The 19,343-nt window shown below is 40.1% G+C and overlaps 1 pseudogene; it reads left to right on the top strand.

The window, feature by feature from the left end:
- The first annotated feature begins 10,497 nt into the window (after window positions 1-10,497).
- LOC127207254 (high mobility group protein B3-like) lies at window positions 10,498-11,067 on the top strand (annotated as a pseudogene).
- The last annotated feature ends 8,276 nt before the right edge of the window (window positions 11,068-19,343 follow it).

Below are 19,343 nucleotides of genomic sequence, written 5' to 3'. Positions count from 1 at the left end.
AATAGATAGATAGATAGATAGGTAGATAGATAGATAGATAGATAGATTCCTGAGATCTCTAATATTCAGCTATTGCTGTGGGAACTAGCAAAATGTGCACACATTGCTCTCTTTGAGATCTTACAAATTTATTTTTGAGTGTCAAAATAATTCTTACATAGGGGCTGGGGATGCAGCTCAGTGGTGGCGCACTTGGCTAACATACACTGTGGGTGCTAGCCAAGTGATCTACTGTGACTCGGTCCCTAGCACTACAAAATAGAGGAAAATTATCATTCCTGTTGTTGTTACAGTTATTAAACTAGTATTAGAGAGTAGCGGTGTTATTAAACATGGTAGTTAAGAAGTTCATGCTACAATATCATGAGTAAAGACTGAAGTCGACAAACAGGAAAGTCTTTCACTTTCTTTCATATATTGCTCGGCATTTTACTTTCAAGTTCTTTATGCCTCTCAATTCACAAAGGCTGTGAGCTTATCTCATTCCAACACTACAGCATGGGATATTAGAGTTCAAAAGGAACATATAAATTATTTCCCTAATGGTTAATTCATAATTAATAGTCCCATCTTACAGATAAACTGAGCTCAAGGCTTCACAAGTGGATTGCATGAAGCTTGTTCTGCTTCCACCCTGAAACACAGAGTGCTGGGTCTCATGGCCCTTAAACACAGGGCTAATCTAGGGCTTGAGGTGCTTTTTCTTGGGTAATTTGTACTGCAATGCCATATTACCACTGACTGGATAACCATCACAATGAGAAGTCCAATATGGAGCATTGGTGCCAGTGTTTTCTGGCAAATGCTAGGTCCTTAAATACTGAAGAAAGGGAAGGAGGAAGGGGAGGGGAAGAGGGGGAAGGAGGGGAGGGGAAGAGGAGAGGAGCATGTTCATTAGCTCTTTGGTAGCACATCAGTGGGGCAGAGCTTGAGTGGCCTGAATGCTTCCTGTTAGGCTCTGCCACCCAGCACCAAAGCAGTGTGGACTAAGTTTTCAGAGATGGAATGTTGAGGAACCATACAATGTTTGAAGTACCCATAGCTGTGAGGCCTCCTTAAACAAACAGAACATCTTAATCTACAAGCAAAACAGTCACATTCATTAGATAGATAGATAGGATAGATGGATGGATGCATGGATGGATGGATGGATGATGGACAGACAGATGGACAGACAGACAAACACCAGGAAGGTCCTTATGCAGATATGGCTCCAAGGCCTTTTGTGACTTAGTAAGCAAGTCTCCAATAACAGAAACAACAAACCTCACTTGAAGTTCTGTCAATCAGAAATTGCCAAATGATCCTAAACTAGGGATTAGCCACATCATCCAGTCACCCTTCTGCTATGAAGACACAGAGTATCTTTCTCTTTCTGTCTTACCTTTGGAGTGTTCATGTACCTGTGGCCTGTGCTGCCTGCCCAATTCATGAATTGCTGGTACTCAAATAAACCCTTCAAAAATATTTCAATACACAGACGCCAAACACCCTTTTAAGAGTCCAGTACACAAGTCAGTGCCCAGGGATTACCTTCCATTTTCTGAAATCTAATAAATTTTCCTCTGATTAATACCCTTCTTTAAACATGAGCTGAATTCTCTTTGGACTTGTGTTTGGCTGAGAGTCACCTCTACCTACCGCAGAGGAGAACCCTTGCTATACCCTTTTCTCAGAAATCCTTTTAAAAATAATCTTCATTTAGAGTACCAATAGGATGTCCTCCCCTCTGTCCCAGTTTCCTGGTAAGTGAAGACTTTCATGGGACATGCCCCTTGGGCTAGTATGCAGATATAAGTGAGTATATACCATTTGATTCTTTCTGTTTCTGGGTTAACTCACTCACGGAAGAATAGCAAAGTAAAAGGATCCAGAGGGTCCTAGAAACCTACATGTAGAACATTATGATAGGCAGATTTGGGCCCAGGGTTCCCGCTCAAACTAAGACACCAGCCAAGGACAATACAGGCGGTAAACTTTGAACCCCTACCCAGATCTAGCCAATGGTCAGAACATTCTCCACAGTTGAGTGGAGAGTGGGATATGACTTTCTCACGTACTCTGGTGCCTCATATTTGACCATGTCCCCTGGAGGGGGAGACCTGGTGGCACTCAGAGGAAGGACAGCAGGTTGCCAAGAAGAGACTTGATACCCTATGAGCATATACAGGGGGAGGTAATCCCCCTCAGGAACAGTCATAGGGGAGGGGAATAATGGGAAAATGGGACAGAGGGAAGAATGGGAGGATACAAGGGATGGGATAAACATTGAGATGTAACAAAAATAAATTAATTTTTAAAAATTAGAAAAAATAATCTTCATGAGAAATTTCCCTTCAGATGTCTTAAGAATGTTCAGAAGTCCTAGAGCAGAGGTAGGCATACCTGATGGGAACTAAGAATGCCCACTGCATTCAAGGCCGTGGCCTCCTTGAGTCATTGTACTTAAGGCTCATGGGTAAGTGAATACAGTCCCCATCTGCTGATGTATTCCAATCTCCATTCATCAGCCCCATGTCTCTCCTGTCCATTTTTATCTCTGAGAAAGGCAAGGCTACCCAAATAAATAGCAGAAGAGCCCATTATTTCTTTTCACTCTATAATAACCTCTGCAGTGAATTAAGCTTCCTCTGACATTCCGGACAATATATGAGTCCTCAAACAACAAAAGGATGTGCTCCTGGCTTTTGTGCAGAGGAGAGGCTTTAAATCCAGAGACCAACCATTTCCTCAGCTACAGGAAAGAAATAAGTAGGCATGAAACATACATATCCCCCATATAGTCTCATTCCTACCCTCTGCATATATGAGTGTGAGTGATAGCTGAATGTATAAATGTGTGAATGTATATAAGTATGTTGAGAATATATATGTAAGTGTGTGTAAGTGTATATAAGTGTGTGTATAGTGTGACAGAGTACATGTGTGACTGTGTATGAGTGCATGTGTGAGGATGTGATTATGTGTACATATAAGGACTACATACATTTATGTCTATGTGTGCACTCATAATACAAATGCATTATATGTGCACATAAATATCCAACACATACATATTAACACACACATACACGTATACACTGAGAGAGAGAGAGTTTACTATATTAACAGAAAAGCAGGACAATTCTTATCCATGGCAAATAAACATTTCCATGTTCACAAATTATGTTAATTCCTAGAAATCTGTACCTTATACTTCCCACAGAACTTTCATAATGAAATTATGTATTTTGATTTTCTGTCATCCTACGTATTTGGTTTTCCTTCATCATAAGACAGCGTTGACTAAGGGTGCCGTTGGATCTGTTAGGACCTTTGCCCAAAGCCACTTTCATTTCTCATGGGGTTTAAAGAAAAGAAGATAGCATGGCAGGGTAAAAAGATGGCACACTGAGGAAAAGGTGCCCTTGTGTTGAACGCTCTCTGCTATTCACTTACATTGCCTGGAGTATGAGGATTTGCTGTGAGGTGAGTTGGAAGAAGCACCTACAGCTGCTGATACATGCTAGGCTCTTAGTAATTCTGCCTCTGTAACCTCAGAGCCCTTGCTCAGGGTTTTCGAGACAACTAAGTTCAGGGGCAAATTAATTAATTCTTCTTACCCCCGCTGGACCAGTTTCCTTCCTGAATACATCCCTCAGCACGGATGGAAGTCTCCAACGTAACAGTGTTGGCGCTGAGGTACACAGCTGTGCACCTGTTCCTCGAGCTCATCAACTACCCGGCAGGGACTTTCATGGGAGCACTGTGCTGCCCTAACAGCCCTATCTGCAGTGCGTGTTCTGAGACCCCTGGATTTGAAAGGTGCAATACAAGGAGAATTGACAGGTAGGAAGGGAGAGGCCATTGTCATAGCTCTTTACGTTGTAACAAAAGCACCTAACATAAATGTGTTCTTATGAAAAATACATTCTTGGTGTTTATGACAGAAGAAAATAGGGCACTGGGATTACAGAAATAGTGATACGAATAAGTTCAGAGAGTGCCAAGAGAACAAGAGAGAATGAAAGAGAGAGAGAGAGAGAGAGAGAGAGAGAGAGAGAGAGAGAGAGAGAGAGAGAGAGAGAGAGATTCTTTTCATTTTAACAAAAGATTTATTTGTTACTGCTTTGGTTTATCGATTTGTCTGCCTGTGAAAAAATCAGCAGGACTCAAAAGAATACCCCATCCCTCAGGTGGATGCACTCAGCTTCATCCAAAGCCAAAGACGTTGCGTAGAAAGGGGAGCATTTCAGGAGATGCCTTCACATGGGGCATAACAGCTTACAGCTGTTCATTGTAGAGGCCCTCCTCTTGTTGCACTAGACTTGCCTCCTAGCTTCAGCTATTCTCCTGGAGCCAACACACAGCCTGGCCAGGCATTTTTATGAGTACACTTTCCCAGTCTTTGGCACTAAAGCCTCCTTTAGTTCCAGCCCATATCTAGTGCCTAAACCAGGAGCAAGGGCATACATTTATTTTCACCTATTTCCCACCATGGCTTCTGTCTTAGTTAGGGTTTTTATTGCTATGATAAAACACCATGACTACCCTCAACTAGAAGAAAGGGTTTATTTCATCTTATACTTCCATCATGGAAGTCAAACAGAGCTGGGGGTGAGGGCTGAAGCAAGGGTCCCGCACAGAGGAATGTCTTGTGTGGGCTTTTTCTTCATGGATTGCTCAGCCTGCTTTCTTATACACCCCAGATCCACCTACCCAGGGTTGGCACCACTCACAAATGGCAAGGCCCTCCAACAGCACTCACTAATTAAGAAAATGCCCCACAGGCTTGCTTACAGGTCAATCTGGGCCTTAGAAAGTTCCTCTTTCTAAACAACTCTATCATGCTTCAGGTTGACATAAAAACTAATCGGCACAAACCTTTTCTTTCCTACTTCCAGCCAACTTCACATCAGCTTACAAAAAGCTCCCCTTAGCAAAAGGGGAAAATAGCTGGACAATCTCCTTTTGTGTGTAAAACTAAGGAGCAACCAGTAGACACATACTTGAAAAAAATGTCAGATGGCATATATATCTCCAAGGGAAGCTTGTTTGGGTTTTTCCTCAATATCATCTCACAATTATTGTTTGTTTGTTACTCTCACAGCAATCCACTCTAAACTGTAGGATAGTGTGCCATGCCAGACTTGTACATGGAAGCATACCTAAGGATCTTAGCAACATCTAGGACTGGGGGCTGGGGAGTGAAGGGGGGAGAACAATCATCACTGTGGGAACAGATTATATAAGACAATGGTCACCTTCTCTTTGAATAGAACCCCAGAAAGGAAGTAGTCATAGTGCTTCCCTGTGGAAGAGGAGTGTGGCTTCCCCAGAGTGGCTTGAGCCATCCAGAGCACAGGAGCCTTTCACCACCAAGCTCCCACTGCACCAGAGGGGGGAAACCCAGGCAGCTTTCCGGGCTCCTATTTGACCTTCAGCGACATAGGGTATGCTCTCGTGAGCTGTTGCTTTACACCTGACTCCTAAGGGACAGGCTGAGGCACTACCATGAATAAAGGGAGAAAATGGTCTCCTTTCTGCATTCTCAGAGATAACATTCCTGAGCCAAAGAGGAAAATTGAGCTCATTCAGAGGAATAGTTAACAAGAACTACATTATTCCCCAAAGGCTACATTCCATTTCCTTAGAAAAAGGCTTAATCCATGATATGATTGCTCTCGGAGCAATGTACATTTTGCTGACCATGGCACATGAATCAGAAACCTTATACACTGCAAACTCAAATTCCTACAAATTTGACTAGGGATAGCAACAGAATTTGACACGACCTCCTTATTCAATAGAGGCCATTTACCTTCTGCCTGGAACAGGAACCCTGCCTGAAGTGGAAAAAAAAGAATTGGCAATGTCTACTCAATAGAGCTATTTTATAAGAAGCAGAGAACAGACCCAGTGGGGTTCCTTGGATGTCTCTGATCATAACAACTATAAATACACAGTGGAGTGCATTTGTGCATTAGAAAGCTTCCAGAATCAAGATAATGGAACGACTTTTTCTGTCTGGGCCATCTCAGTATATAGGCACTGAGTTCATTCTTGGTATATTGTTATACGTTAAGGCATCCTTTAGACTTATTTCCTCAGGATAGAGGAGAAAGTAACAGGTTGTAGGATAGACAGGTTTTGAAGGTGTCTTATTGACAGGGAGCCCCCAAGAACTTTTAAAGATCCAATCAATCATTTGCCTGTCAACTTATACTCAACCTGAAGTCATTGCTAGTGCATTGGAATTCATCAAAATGATTTATGGAAAACATTATTAATGGCCTGTGTTAACTCTGATATTTTAGGTGTGTAATTAAGAAAAAATTTTGATGTGCTTTAAAGGAAAGATTGAATTCCTGACCACATGGTCTGCTTGGCTAAAGAAAACTATCTCAGTGCCTTTTATAATGAGTCCCTTGTTTTAACAAGGAATCTTAATCACAGTGCCTAGAAATATCCCTGGCCTGCATGTCTTTGTATTTTGATGAGCTTGAATTAAATTATTGGTATTTTTATCATATTTATACATATATGCACACATGAAAATAGAGATTTTTTTTAAAAAGCAAGATCCATTTTTTCAAAGAGGCCACTGGTCAGCAGTCTCAGAAAAATCCATTTTGGATTATGTGGCAACATTCTCAATCAACTTTGCAGTCAATTGATCCAGTGCCCAAAAGTCCTTAGTCCTTTGATGAAACACCCAAGTTAAATAGCCATTTGATTGAAATATATGGCTGAAGCATCAGGGATTTGGCAAAGTCACAAGACTGACAGCATGACACTCTCAGACACATAAAAGAGGCAAAATAAAAAGATACATGTGTGTGGATTTCTATCCAAAACAGAAGTTTAGTCTCAAGAGGAAGGATGGCCAAGGGTTTCCCAGAGATGCAAAAAGTCCTGTAAATGGGGCCATTGTTTAATATCCACAAATGCAACCAGGCCAAACACATGCCAGCAAACACTCAGACCAGCAGAGAGATGATTAAACTCTGCCCCGAGGACACAACTCACACAGCTTCTTATTTCTATTTTATTTATTTTATACTGGTTGATTTCTGCTTTGTAACACCATATCCCTGAGTCTTCTGTGTCTTTCACACACACACACACACACACACACACACACACATTAAAAAAAAAAAAAAAAAAAAAAAAAAAAACCTGCTTAAGTTGGTGATAGTGGTAATTTGTTCATTCAGTTTTTTTGTCGTATGAATGGCTGATTGCCAGGAATCAATCACCTCACCATGCGGCCAACCTAATATTGTAATTATTTCAAAATAGAAGCTGCGCGATTAGTTCATTAGTTGCCAGTGTGCAAATGGTCTGTGCTTGTAGACATAAGCATGTCCCCAGCATGAAGAAAGTGCTGGGTGGATTATGAAATTTTTGTTATTTGAAAAACGTCTTTAGTTTCATTTACTTATTCAACCTGGACTTTTAATGAATGCTACTTTAGCTTAGTGTCCTTTGCTTCTTTGTAAGTCTTCAAAGCCATTGGTTTCTGCGTACTTTTAACCAGTCCTCTGAAAGGAAGATGGTTTGGCTTCTCTTGCTATTATTAGCTTATCATATCTCCTCAAGCACTTAAAGTATTTTTACAGTTGTTTCAATTGACAGAGACCACAAAGATGCGGCCAGTCGTGCCTATAAATCATAACCCGTGTGTCTTCTCAAATGTTGGTAAGGGTTCTTCTCTACCTTTTTTTTAGGGGCAAACATTTTCACTTAGTGTTACGTTTGTAGGAAGAATATCTTCAGACTGAAATATCTCTTTTATAAAGGAAATGTGCTGGTAATAGACTTCTCGGCAGACAGTTGCTTGCTCCGCTTTCTGATTCTCAAGCTGTCATCCATCACCTTTGATTTCTGTAGTTTCTGTTAAGTGGTGGGCTCTTTCATCTCATCTCTAGAGGCCCCCTCTTCTTATTTACTCTTTCTCTAGCTCCCACTCAAAAAAATGCACATATTAAATTATCTCTGATAAACTCTTTAGTTTCTATTTTACCTATTAACCTATGGTCTGGTGTTGATGATTACTTTAAGCTGTGCAGCTGATTGCTCTGAGAGCTTTACTTGATCCTTCTGTTCTGTACGAGTGGTTATTTTCCTTTGACTGATGATGATAAGTTTTATTGGCTTTGAAAGCCATACAGTCTCTGCTGTTAGTGCTCAAGTTTACCACTGTAGTGTGAAAGTTGACATAGGCCATAAGCAAATGAACAGAGGAGTCTGGAATGTTTCAATAAATCCTCATTTAAAAATCATGAGTCATCTAGATTTGGGGTCAGAGATCACCAGTTTCTTGGGATGGGTCACAACTACCATACAGCGGGAGCTACTGGTCTACAATGTAGCCCATCAGGGCAACCTGTGGGCCCTTCGGTGCTGAGATGAACACTATCTTTCCTCTCAAGGGCATAGGGCTGTGAGCTTGAAAGCTGTGCCTCAGATCTCAACTTCCAGTCACTTCTCCAAAGCAAGATAGCAGCACTCACATAAACCTCCATCTTCCAGAAGTCCCTTTCCTCTGTGATCTGAGCCAACAGCTGGGTGAGTTTCTTGAGCATCTGTCCTGCTTTCCACTTTAGATCATATTTAAGTTTAATTCTCTCTTACTAGTTTAGGTAAAACTCTCAATATATAATGGACTTCTCCTGTAAAAGCATAGGTAGTTAAACACAGGGAAAGGGTGCTATAATCTCATGAACTCTATTCAGGTTTGCCTTTCATTAAATGTAATTTGCAATGGATATAAAAAAGAAGTACTGATTAAATTTCCAATATATTTAAAAATAGATTCTAGTTATACTAAACACAAAGTTGCATTATAGAACTTTTCTATGCACATTAATTAGTTAATTCTGAAGTTATTATCAAACTTAAAAATTAAATTATTCAATTTCCTTGGGAAAAATGAAGAGCTACATTCCTAAATTGACTTTAAAAAGCCTACATTTAATTGAATCTTGATATAATTTATTTGTTAATCATAATTTAGTATTAAATAAAATATCCAACTCATTTGAGAATATATTTCAATGAACAAAAATTACTTAAGTTAAAATTTTTAAGAAAAATTAAGCTTTTGGATTTTTTTTCCTTAGGATAATGTTATTTGATTGTGTTAAAGAGTATTAATTATGCAATTACAGCATTTTTCATGTATTGATTTTTTAAGTGAAAAACTTGGTGGCCATGATCTGGTTACTTGGGCTTTCTCTTGGAAGCCCAGTTTTATGCCTATTAAAGTCAGTACTAATAAAAATCTTTAAAATATTTAATTCATGCACTGTTTGATATAGTTTATATTTATCAGTGAGTACTTCTGATAGTAAGCCACATAAGGTTAGTTCTATAACTATGTCTATTTGACAGACAAGAAAATCAAGTCTTTATATTTATGATCATATATTTTATATATATATACCTTTTATATGAAACAAAAGATATATGTAGATAAAGAATCACATAAAGATACATAGATAAATACATAATATTTTATCTATGTTACGTATAGATAAGATATATTATATAACATATGTATTTCTTTTGCTTCATATAATAGGAATAAAGAATAGAATCAAGCATTGAACACAATGGATTCCATGTAACTACTAAGCAATTGTTAAATAGCTCTAGAATTGTATGTAATATTGTAAAGTCTTGTCCTATATTTGAAAAAGAGCCTTGAAAAGTACCTTGGCTGATGATAGTTTGGCTCACCATTGTCCTTAAATACTTAGGTATACCCACATTCCTTTAATACTACTCAAATGTTACTGCCTGTAAGGAAAATCTGAGCCAATATATGTCAAAGTAGTTCCTATATAATAACCTTAATCATTGTGGTGGCCTGACTAAGAATGACCCCAATAGCTCATATATTTGAGAGCTTGGTTATTGGGAAGTGGTGCTGGTTGAAGGATTAGGAGGTGCAGCCATGTTGGAAGAAGCATGTCACTGGGGGCGGGCTCTGGGATTTCAGATGCTCAAGCCAGGTATAGTGCCTCAGTCTCTTCCTGCTGCCTGATGATCCAGATGTAGGACTCTCAGCGACCTCGTCAGCGCCATTTTTGCTGGCATGCCTCCCTGCTTCCCACAATGACAATAATGGACTAAGCCTCTGAATATAAGCCAGGCACAATTAAATTCCTCCTTCTATAAGAGTTGATATGGTTATGGCATTTCTTCATAGCAACTGAGTAAGACAATAATGAGGCTTTTTTGTTGTTGTTGTTCTTGTTTACATTAGGTATTTTGACTAATATATGACAATTCATCGTGAATATTATTTGAACATGTCCTGTGATCCTGTGAATGTGTTTCAAATAATTCCAAAAATTTTTTTTTCTTTCTTAGTCAATTTTTTAGAAATAAGTTAAAGTTAGAAAATTATGTTTAGAAGTGGCTCTCATGGAGGCAGCTAGTGCAAGGCTGGGGAGTGCTGAGTTGCGTGTCATGCCCTGAGCTGCCCAGACTAGGAACAGCACAGTCAGAATGGCTAAAGGTGAACCCAAGAAACCAAAGAGCAAGATGTCTGCTTATGCCTTCTTCCTGCAGACATGCAGGGAAGAACATAAGAAGAAAAACCTAGAGGTCCCAGTCAACTTTGCTGAGTTTTCCAAGAAGTACACTGAGAGGTGGAAGACAATGTCTGGCAAAGAGAAATCCAAGTTTGATGAAATGGCAAAGGCAGATAAAGTTCCCTATGATCGGGAAATGAAAGACTACGGACCAGCTAAAGGAGGCAAGAAGAAGGACCCTAATGCTCCCAAAAGACCTCCGTCTGGATCTTTCTTATTCTGCTCTGAATTTCACCCCAAGATCAAATCCACAAACCCTGGCGTCTCCATTGGTGATGTGGCCAAAAAGCTGGGTGAGATGTGGCATAACTTAAGTGACAGTGAAAAGCAGCTACACATTACCAAGGGCAGCAAAGCTGAGGGAGAAATATGAGAAGGATGCTGCTGACTATAAGTCTAAAGGAAATTTGATGGCACCAAGGGTCCTCCTGCTAAAGTAGAAGAGGAGGAGGAGGAAGAAGAGGAGAAAGAGGAAGAGGAATAAAATTTGTCTCCTTGTGAATACCATAGTGATTGACACATCTCTTATTTGAGCTGTGTCTATTGCCCTTGTTAGGTTTAATTACAAAATTTGATCACGATTATATTGTAGTTTCTCAAAGTATCAGTGATTTACATGAAGTGGCTCTGGGTGTCTAGAGTGCCCTGAAACTGTATCAAAGTTGTACATAGCTCCAAACGTTTTTAAAATGAAAAAGCACTCTCATATTCTCCTCACTTTGTGCACTTTGCTGTTGGTGTGACAAGGCATTTGAAGATGTTATATGGTTTTTGGCTAGAAATCCAAGTTGTCATCTGTACATATCTATAGTTTGTAAAGAGAATAAAGCAACCCAGACAGATGCTCGGTGCTCCTTGTTTGGTGTGGAGGCTGTGAGGGGGAGATGCCTTTTGGAGGGGGCCGTAGCTCAGGGAGTGCACTGTGAGGCTGGACCTGCCGATACTGTGGTGGGCATCCATTTACCTTCAGGCTGTCTTTTTTTTTTTTTTTTTTTTTTTTTTTTTTTTTTTTGTATACAGTGGCGTAGCACTGTGATATTCTTAGCGGTGGAAAAGGGGGTAGGGGTCAGCTGGCATGAGAAGTGTTTGAATTTTTTTCCTTAGTTAAGTGCGATAGATTTTAAACTGTTTTTAAACAAACTGTAAAACTCATTGTTGTCAGAAAAAAAATAAAAACAAAACAAAACAAAACAAAAAACCTACTGCATCCATGAGAGTTCAAGAACCCTCTGTACTTAAGCACAATTTGCAACATTCTGTTATTTTTTGTATGTTTTGAATGCTGAGATGCTTTTGAAGTTAAATAAACAGTATTACATTAAAAAAAGAAAATCATGTCTGTAAAAGTATACTTACTATCATTTCATAACAAAAATCATCAAAATTAGGTATATAGCTTAAATATATGTATGTTCAGGGTACAGTTTTTTTTGAGTTATCCATTGAAAAGTAAATCTACTCTTGTATTTCCCTGAAAGTGAACACCTGAAATAAGACAGGCTTTTGAAAGCAACTTGTTGTATGACTCAGATGGCCCATCATCCAGAAAAATAAAGACACCAAGACCTTTCAATATTTCAAAGCTTAGGCTTTTGGTGGGTAGACTCTCAACTAGCTCATCTAAGTTAACTCCACCACCTAGCCCCATCCAGCCACATGGCTACCAACACATCTCAGGCCTGTAGTCATGTCAGTCTTCTCTATTGTCTCCTTGTGAAAAAGATCTTCCTCTTTCTTCTTCCCAGAGTGCCTTTCTCCATGCCAAGAAGTCCTGCCTTCCCTTCTGTTACTATCGAATCAGAGACTATTTGGAAGGCAAGTTATCCTGAAATCATGGGAATCTGCCCATAGGACAACATGGATCCAGGAGGACAAGGAACCAACACTTGAACACACAGTAGCTCCAGATCAACCCTAACAACAACTAAAGAAAATGAATTTAAAAGATTAGTTTTCTTAGAAGAATTTCACACTATCTTATGCATAGTATACTTTTAGCTCAATGGCTTCCTTTCAATGGAACTATTTGTGTGTTTTTGGGTGCGTCCTTATGTGTGTTGGCACATGTTTATGTGTGAGTGCATATCTGTGTTATTGGAGTTATAAGGCCAGCATTGATGCCAGGTGTCTCCTTTCTAGCCTTCTCCACTCTCCCCCTCCAGGCAGGCTCTCCCTCTAACCCTGTAGCTCATTGATCACAAGTGGTCTTAGCTCTGTAGCTGATGCAGAGATCCCCGGTCTGTCCCATGAGTTCAGGTGCCACCATTTCTGCTCAGCTTCTACCTAGCCTCTAAGGATTAGAACTCTGGTCTTTGTGCTCCAAGAGTCACCTTCCCAGTCCTCATATTTAAGACTTTACTCAGGGATTGTTCGTGCAGTGCTTCATGGTTTCATGGCAATATTTAGCCAAAGAAGTTTTGAATTTGATGCATACTAGATTCAAAAAGCAGTTTTCACAACTGACTTTAAATATTACTTAGGGGGAAAAAATTCAAAATCTTGGCAATCAGCTGTCCATGTAACTGTTGACTTCTTTTCTTTTCAAAATGCCCCACAGGTTCTAATGTTCACCCGCTTGAGTCCTGTACCACACACTGTGGAATATACAATAGTAGACTTGGTACCAGCTCTTTTCTCAAACTCTGATAGTAAAGTGCTTGAAAAGCCTTTGGGGTATTATAAATGCTTAAAAACCTGGCTATCTGAAAAAACAAACAAACCGCATACTTTGTAGCCTTAGCCAATTTTACTTTGGTCCTTCGCAAGCCTGCAGCACAATTCACTGAACGGAGAATTGAGGAGAGATGTGACACAGCACTCCACCAATCAGTACCATGCTTCTAACAGATACCCAGCAGATTTAAACTATCTAAACAGCACAGGCATAATAAAATATAGTAAAGTAATTTTAGCAAGCCATGTGTTTTGATTTTGTGCCACACATATTTTAGCCTAATTTATTTAGTTTTACGTTTACATAACTTAATCCTCCATAATGAGTGTGTTTTACAGTCAGATTGTGATATCCTTGAAAGAGTTTACCAATTAATTCTTGTGAGAAGGGCAGAGTCCCCCTGCAGCAGCCCTCCACATGTGATTGTGTGTTAAGCATAATAGAATACTGTAAGTAAACAGACAATGGGAAGGCCATTGCTTCCTTTACTACTGAAAACTACTTAACAAAGGGAGAAGAAGCACACATTGTCCCCTTTCATCCTGTGAATATCAAATCTTACAGACATTCCAATTTGTATACTCTTGACTAAGCCACAGACCTGAATCAGTATATAATCATCGGTTTCCACTCAGAGCCTGTCTCAGCACCTGACCAACAGCAAATCAGACAGGAAAGAATCTGTCTAGCTTACATGTCTACCTCACTGTAGACTACATCCAATTCATCACTGGAGGAAGTCAAGATAAGAACTTTAGTAGGGCAAAAACCTAGAGGCAAGAGCTGATATGGAGGCCATGCTTACTGGCTCCCTCTGGCTTACTCAGCCTGTTTTCTTATAGGACTCAGGACCACTGGCCCAGGATGGCCCCACACACAATGGGCCAGGCCCACCCCCAGTAATCACTAAATAAGAAAACGCCCTACAGGCTTGTCTACAGCCTGATCTTATAGAGGCATTTTCTTCTTCTTTTTCTTTTGTCTTTTCTCTCTTTTTTGCATCTTTATTTGCTTGTTTGTTTCTTTAAATCTATTTATTCACTGTACATCCTGATTGTAGCCCCTTCCTTCCAGTCCTCCTAATCCAATCCTCCCTCCCTCTTCTTCCTTCCATTTCCCTGTCCCTCAAAAAAGGGGAATTGCCCCCACTACCAACCTACCACAGCACATCTAGCTGAATCAAGACTGAATGCATTCTTGTTCCCTCTGGCCTGGTGAGGCAGCCTAAGCAGGGGAAAATGATCAAAAAGCAGGCAACAGAGTCCATTTTGGAGACAGACCTTGCGCCCCTTACTAGGGAACCCACATAAAACCTGAGCTGTCCACTGGCTACATCTGTGTAAGGGGCCTAGGTCCAGCCTAGGTATAGTCCTTGGTTGGTGCTTAAGTCTTTACAAGCCCCGCCTATGCCTAGTTAGTTGGCTCTGTTAATCTTCTTCTGAAGCTCCTGTCCCATCTAGGTACTTCTATCCTTCCCCTCACTTTTCCACAAGACTCCCTATGCTTCACCCAATATTTGGCTGTGAGTCTCAGTATCTGTTTTGACCTGCTGCTGGGAAGAGGAGCATCTCAGAGGACAGCTGTGTTAGATTCCTGTCTGCAAGCATAACAAAGTATCATTAATAGTTTCAGGGGTTAGCTCTCCACCATGGGGTAGGTCTTAAGTTGGGCCAGGCATTAGTTGGCTATTCCCTCAATCTCTGCTCCATCTTTATCCCTGCACATCTTGTAAGCAGGGTACATTTTGGGTTGAAGTCTTTGTGGGTTGGTTGGTTTTCCTGTCCCACCTCTGGAAATCGGGTGACAGCACATGCTGGCAAAGATCTGGAGAAAGTGGAGGCATTTTCTGAATTGAGGTTATTCTCCTTTCAGAGAATTTTGGCTCATGTCAAGTTGTCATAAAACTATACATTGTTTCTATGGATATGTCTTTTGAGATCATCCAAGAAACAAAAAAACACATTTGGAGAACAGTATTGAAAAAGGATTTAGTTACTAACTACAATGAATTAGACCTTAAATGTCCCCAAACCATGTGTCATGACTGTGATACAATTAAAAGATGGCACTACCTTTAGGAGACAGGTATATCCCAAGGATGCAAATTCATTGGATACACTCCTTTTAAGGAAATTTGGAGCCTGGCCTCCCTTTCTCTCTCCCTGGCTGCCATCAGATAATCCATTTTGGCTTCATAAGTTCAATGTCATGATGTTCTGCTCCATGGTCCAAAATATGGCGGGTGAAGACTGGGTTGAAAGCTCTGAAGTTGTGAACTGCTATCAACCTTTCCTCCCATAGTTGGTCACGCATATTTTGTCACAGCAACATAAAGATGACTCACACTTTAAAACTAAAAGTTGTTTGAGCCAATCCTAAATGGACTTAAAAATGATTTTCTTGCTATATTCATTTTGGTGGATAATATTTCACTCACAGTCTGTCTATAAGAAAAATAATAAATATTCTCTAATCACTCCTCAGGGGGTGCAAGGACCACTGACAAAGTGCAAGCTTCAGTCTCTACACTCTGAAAAGCTTTTGTTTTTGTTGACCTCTTAAGATAACAAAGCAGAGCAGATCAACTCAGTGCTTTGAAATGAACTTACTAATGTAGTGTATGGAAGCACCACCTGTGAATAAAAAGCTAATGGTGGGATGTCTGGCAGACAGAGATGAATTCTAGGGTAGAAGCAGAAGGAGATTCACCCTGGACTCTCAGGAAGAAGGATGCCTGAAACTAAGGAGAGGTAACCAGCCATGTGGCACTCATAGAATAGAATAAACTGGTTATATAGGTTATGAGCTAGTTGGGGAACAAACCATAGCGTAGGGCCTAGGCATTCATTCATAAATAATAAAGTCTCAGAGGTGTTATTTCAGGAAGTAGGGTGCTGGTGGAAAAACTCATGGTTACAGGCTAATTTTGGATAGAAAGGTAAATGTGTAAGTCAGAGAATGTGCAAGAGGTTGCGTTTAACAAAGGAGAGGGGACGTAAGAAGCACTTCTAAAAGGGCTATCTGGGGCAGCCGGGGATGCTTCGTTTCCTTCTTCCTCATACCTGACAGTAAAATGCTGTAGACATTGAATTCTGGTATAGCCCTGTCTGGTATCTCAGTTTTGTTCCTGGTCTGAGTCACTGGGCTTTTTGTAAAACAAAGTTGAGTATCTGTAAGCTAAAATTTCCCCAGCTTCCTTTCACCTTGTTAAAAGAGCATTATCTAATGAAGGCCTCCTTACTGTGAGGACTGAGTCCAGTCTTCCCGTACCTGCTTTTTCACCTGTTTTTAACACCTTGTCTGATTTATGGTAGGCATGTAATAGTGGTAGACACAGGAAACGGTTTGGGATCAATCAGAAAAGCCTAGCTCCAATGTACAAATAGAGACAAAGAATCAGATCGCCAATGAATATTTTAAAGTGTGAAAATGATTCAGGTTTTGAAAGCTAAGCCATCATCAAAATACCAAATACATATCCTATTATCTCAAGCTGCTACTCAATTATGATAACCAAAATGCATTATATTTCATATTCCTTAGCTATTGTTATTCACCCTATACGTCATCCGTCCTAGAAATGTTCACTTTAATCAAGCATCAAGTCAAACCTAAAAGGTGCTGATCTCTCTATTAGCACAGCCACACACACACACTCACTATGCACCCAGGAGTACAGTAGGAAGCAGGAGCTACATTTTGTGTACTGAGTCAGAGTGACCCTTCCATTATTATAGTTAAGCTGTCTGCATAGTCCTTAAGAGCTCTCTGATCAGAGTGATAGAAAGCCAAGTTTATTACTGATGTATCAGCTTAGCAATCTTTTAGTCCTGAACAAGTTAACTGATATTCTGAAGCTTAATGTTATATGAAAGGGGAAAAAAAGCAGCAGAAGAAGAAGAATTGGAGTTTGCCATGGTAATTAATGCAAAGTATCCAACATTTAATATTCTTATTAAAAATTCATATGTAACTAAGTATATAAACATAACTATATACGAAATGTAGCACAAGCAGAACACACAAGAAACAACACAATTTCTCAATGAAGCAAGGAAGTCAGCCAACAGTAGACTCAATGAGAACAGGAGATACCTGTTTTAAAATAGCTACACTGTATCTATCAGAGACTGTGCAGTAAAAGAAAAAGCAATCTGAGGGTTGATCATCAGGAATTAAATAGAAACAGTCATTTAAACTGTGTGTGAAGAATGAGAAAGCAAAATGGGGCCTCTGGAAGAAGGATGCCCAGAGAAGTGGCTGACTGCTCAGCAGAAGCACTGGATGCTAGAGACAATGAAATGACCTCTTCAAAGCAATCAGAACGAGTAATTGCAAACTTGAAATTCTACCATCACTGAAAATATCCTTCAGAAATTGAATTTTTTTTTCAGATAAATGAAAACACACGGTCTGCATCAGCAGTAGGCATGCACAGAGGCAAAGCACACATGGTCTTCCAACGACGGAAGGAAAATGACCTTGGACAATAGATTGTGTAGTGGCTAATATTGGTTGTCCACTTGACACATCTGGGAAGAGGGATCTTGAACTGAGAAATTGCCTATATCTTATTATCCTGTATCTTATTGTTTGTGGGGGCATTTTCTTGATGTTAATAATGCAGGAAGATCTACCCCACTACTGATAGAACCTCCCTTAGGCAAGTAGGTCTGGGCTGTATAAGAGGACTAACTGGCCAGGAGCCAGAGGGAGGAAGCCAGGAAGTAATATTCTTCTGGGGGTTTCCCCTTCATGTGCCTGCCTTGAGTTCCTGTCTTAACTGCCCTTAGTAATGGACTATATATACATAACCTGTAAACTAAGATAATCCTTTTCTTATACCAGGTGCTTTGGTTATGGAATTTACCATAGCAACAGAAAATTAAACTAATACAGCTTAGCTATGCAAGAGGTAAAGAAAATCAAAGAGAGAATGCTGAAATAAACATTACCTGTATAAAGGAATAACAACAACAACAACAACAACAACAACAACAACAACAATAATAATAATAATAATATATTCAGAAGTCTAGAAAAACACATAGCCATGAAAGTAATACCATGTATGGAGAAGTGGCTAATGGTTTGTGCAGGAAGGCATGTCCACCAGTGGAATGTTACAGTGTGAATATCCTGACTCCTCCTTCCTTTTCTTTTTACAGTTCATCCCCAGTGAGGGTTTTGTGCCCTAACTCCATTCCAGAGTCTGTTCCCTGGACACACTAACAGTGTGATGAATCTGCCCTCTTTAGGGGTTAATGTTCCCATTTTTCCAGGGCACAGTTGGGCCACACACACTCTCACAAACACTTGATTCCATTCGTCTTAGTATTTTGGTATCGTTGGTGGAAAGAAGTGGTGTGTCATGGAGGTTACTCTGCACATTTCCCTGTTACGAATGCTGTTCAACATCTTGTCATGTGTTCTTTTCAGTTATTGCAATGTCTCTGCTCATATCTGTCACCTTTTCAATTTTTTTGTACCCTCTGAACTCATTTAATTTCTGATCTTTTTAAAAATTTTTAAAAATTTATTCTTGTTACATCTCAATGTTTATCCCATCCCTTATATCCTCCCATTCTTCCCTCCCTCCCATTTTCACATTATTCCCCTCCCCTATGACTGTTTCTGAGGGGGATTACCTCCCCCTGTATATGCTCATAGGGTATCAAGTCTCTACTCAGTAACCTGCTATCCTTCCTCTGAGTGCCACCAGGTCTCCCCCTCCAGGGGACATGGTCAAATATGAGGCACCAGAGTACGTGAGAAAGTCATGCCCCACTCTCCACTCAACTGTGGAGAATGTTCTGACCATTGGCTAGATCTGAGTAGGGGTTTAAAGTTTACAGCCTGTATTGTCCTTGGCTGGTGCCTTAGTTTGAGTGGGACCCCTGGGCCCAAATCTCCCTATCATAATGTTCTATTTATAGTTTCTAGGACCCTCTGGATCCTTCTACTTTGCTATTCTCCCATCCATCTCTCATCTAGAGTCCCAATAGGATGTCCTCCCCTCTGTCCCAGTTTCCTGGTAAGTGAAGGCTTTTGTGCACCTTTTCATTTTTACAGGTTTGTGTTTTGTG

Source organism: Acomys russatus, chromosome 24 (assembly GCF_903995435.1).
Source record: "Acomys russatus chromosome 24, mAcoRus1.1, whole genome shotgun sequence".
In the NCBI taxonomy this organism is placed as follows: Eukaryota; Metazoa; Chordata; class Mammalia; order Rodentia; family Muridae; genus Acomys; species Acomys russatus.
Note: the sequence above shows the minus strand (reverse complement) of the source record. Positions and strands in the feature narration are given on the sequence as shown.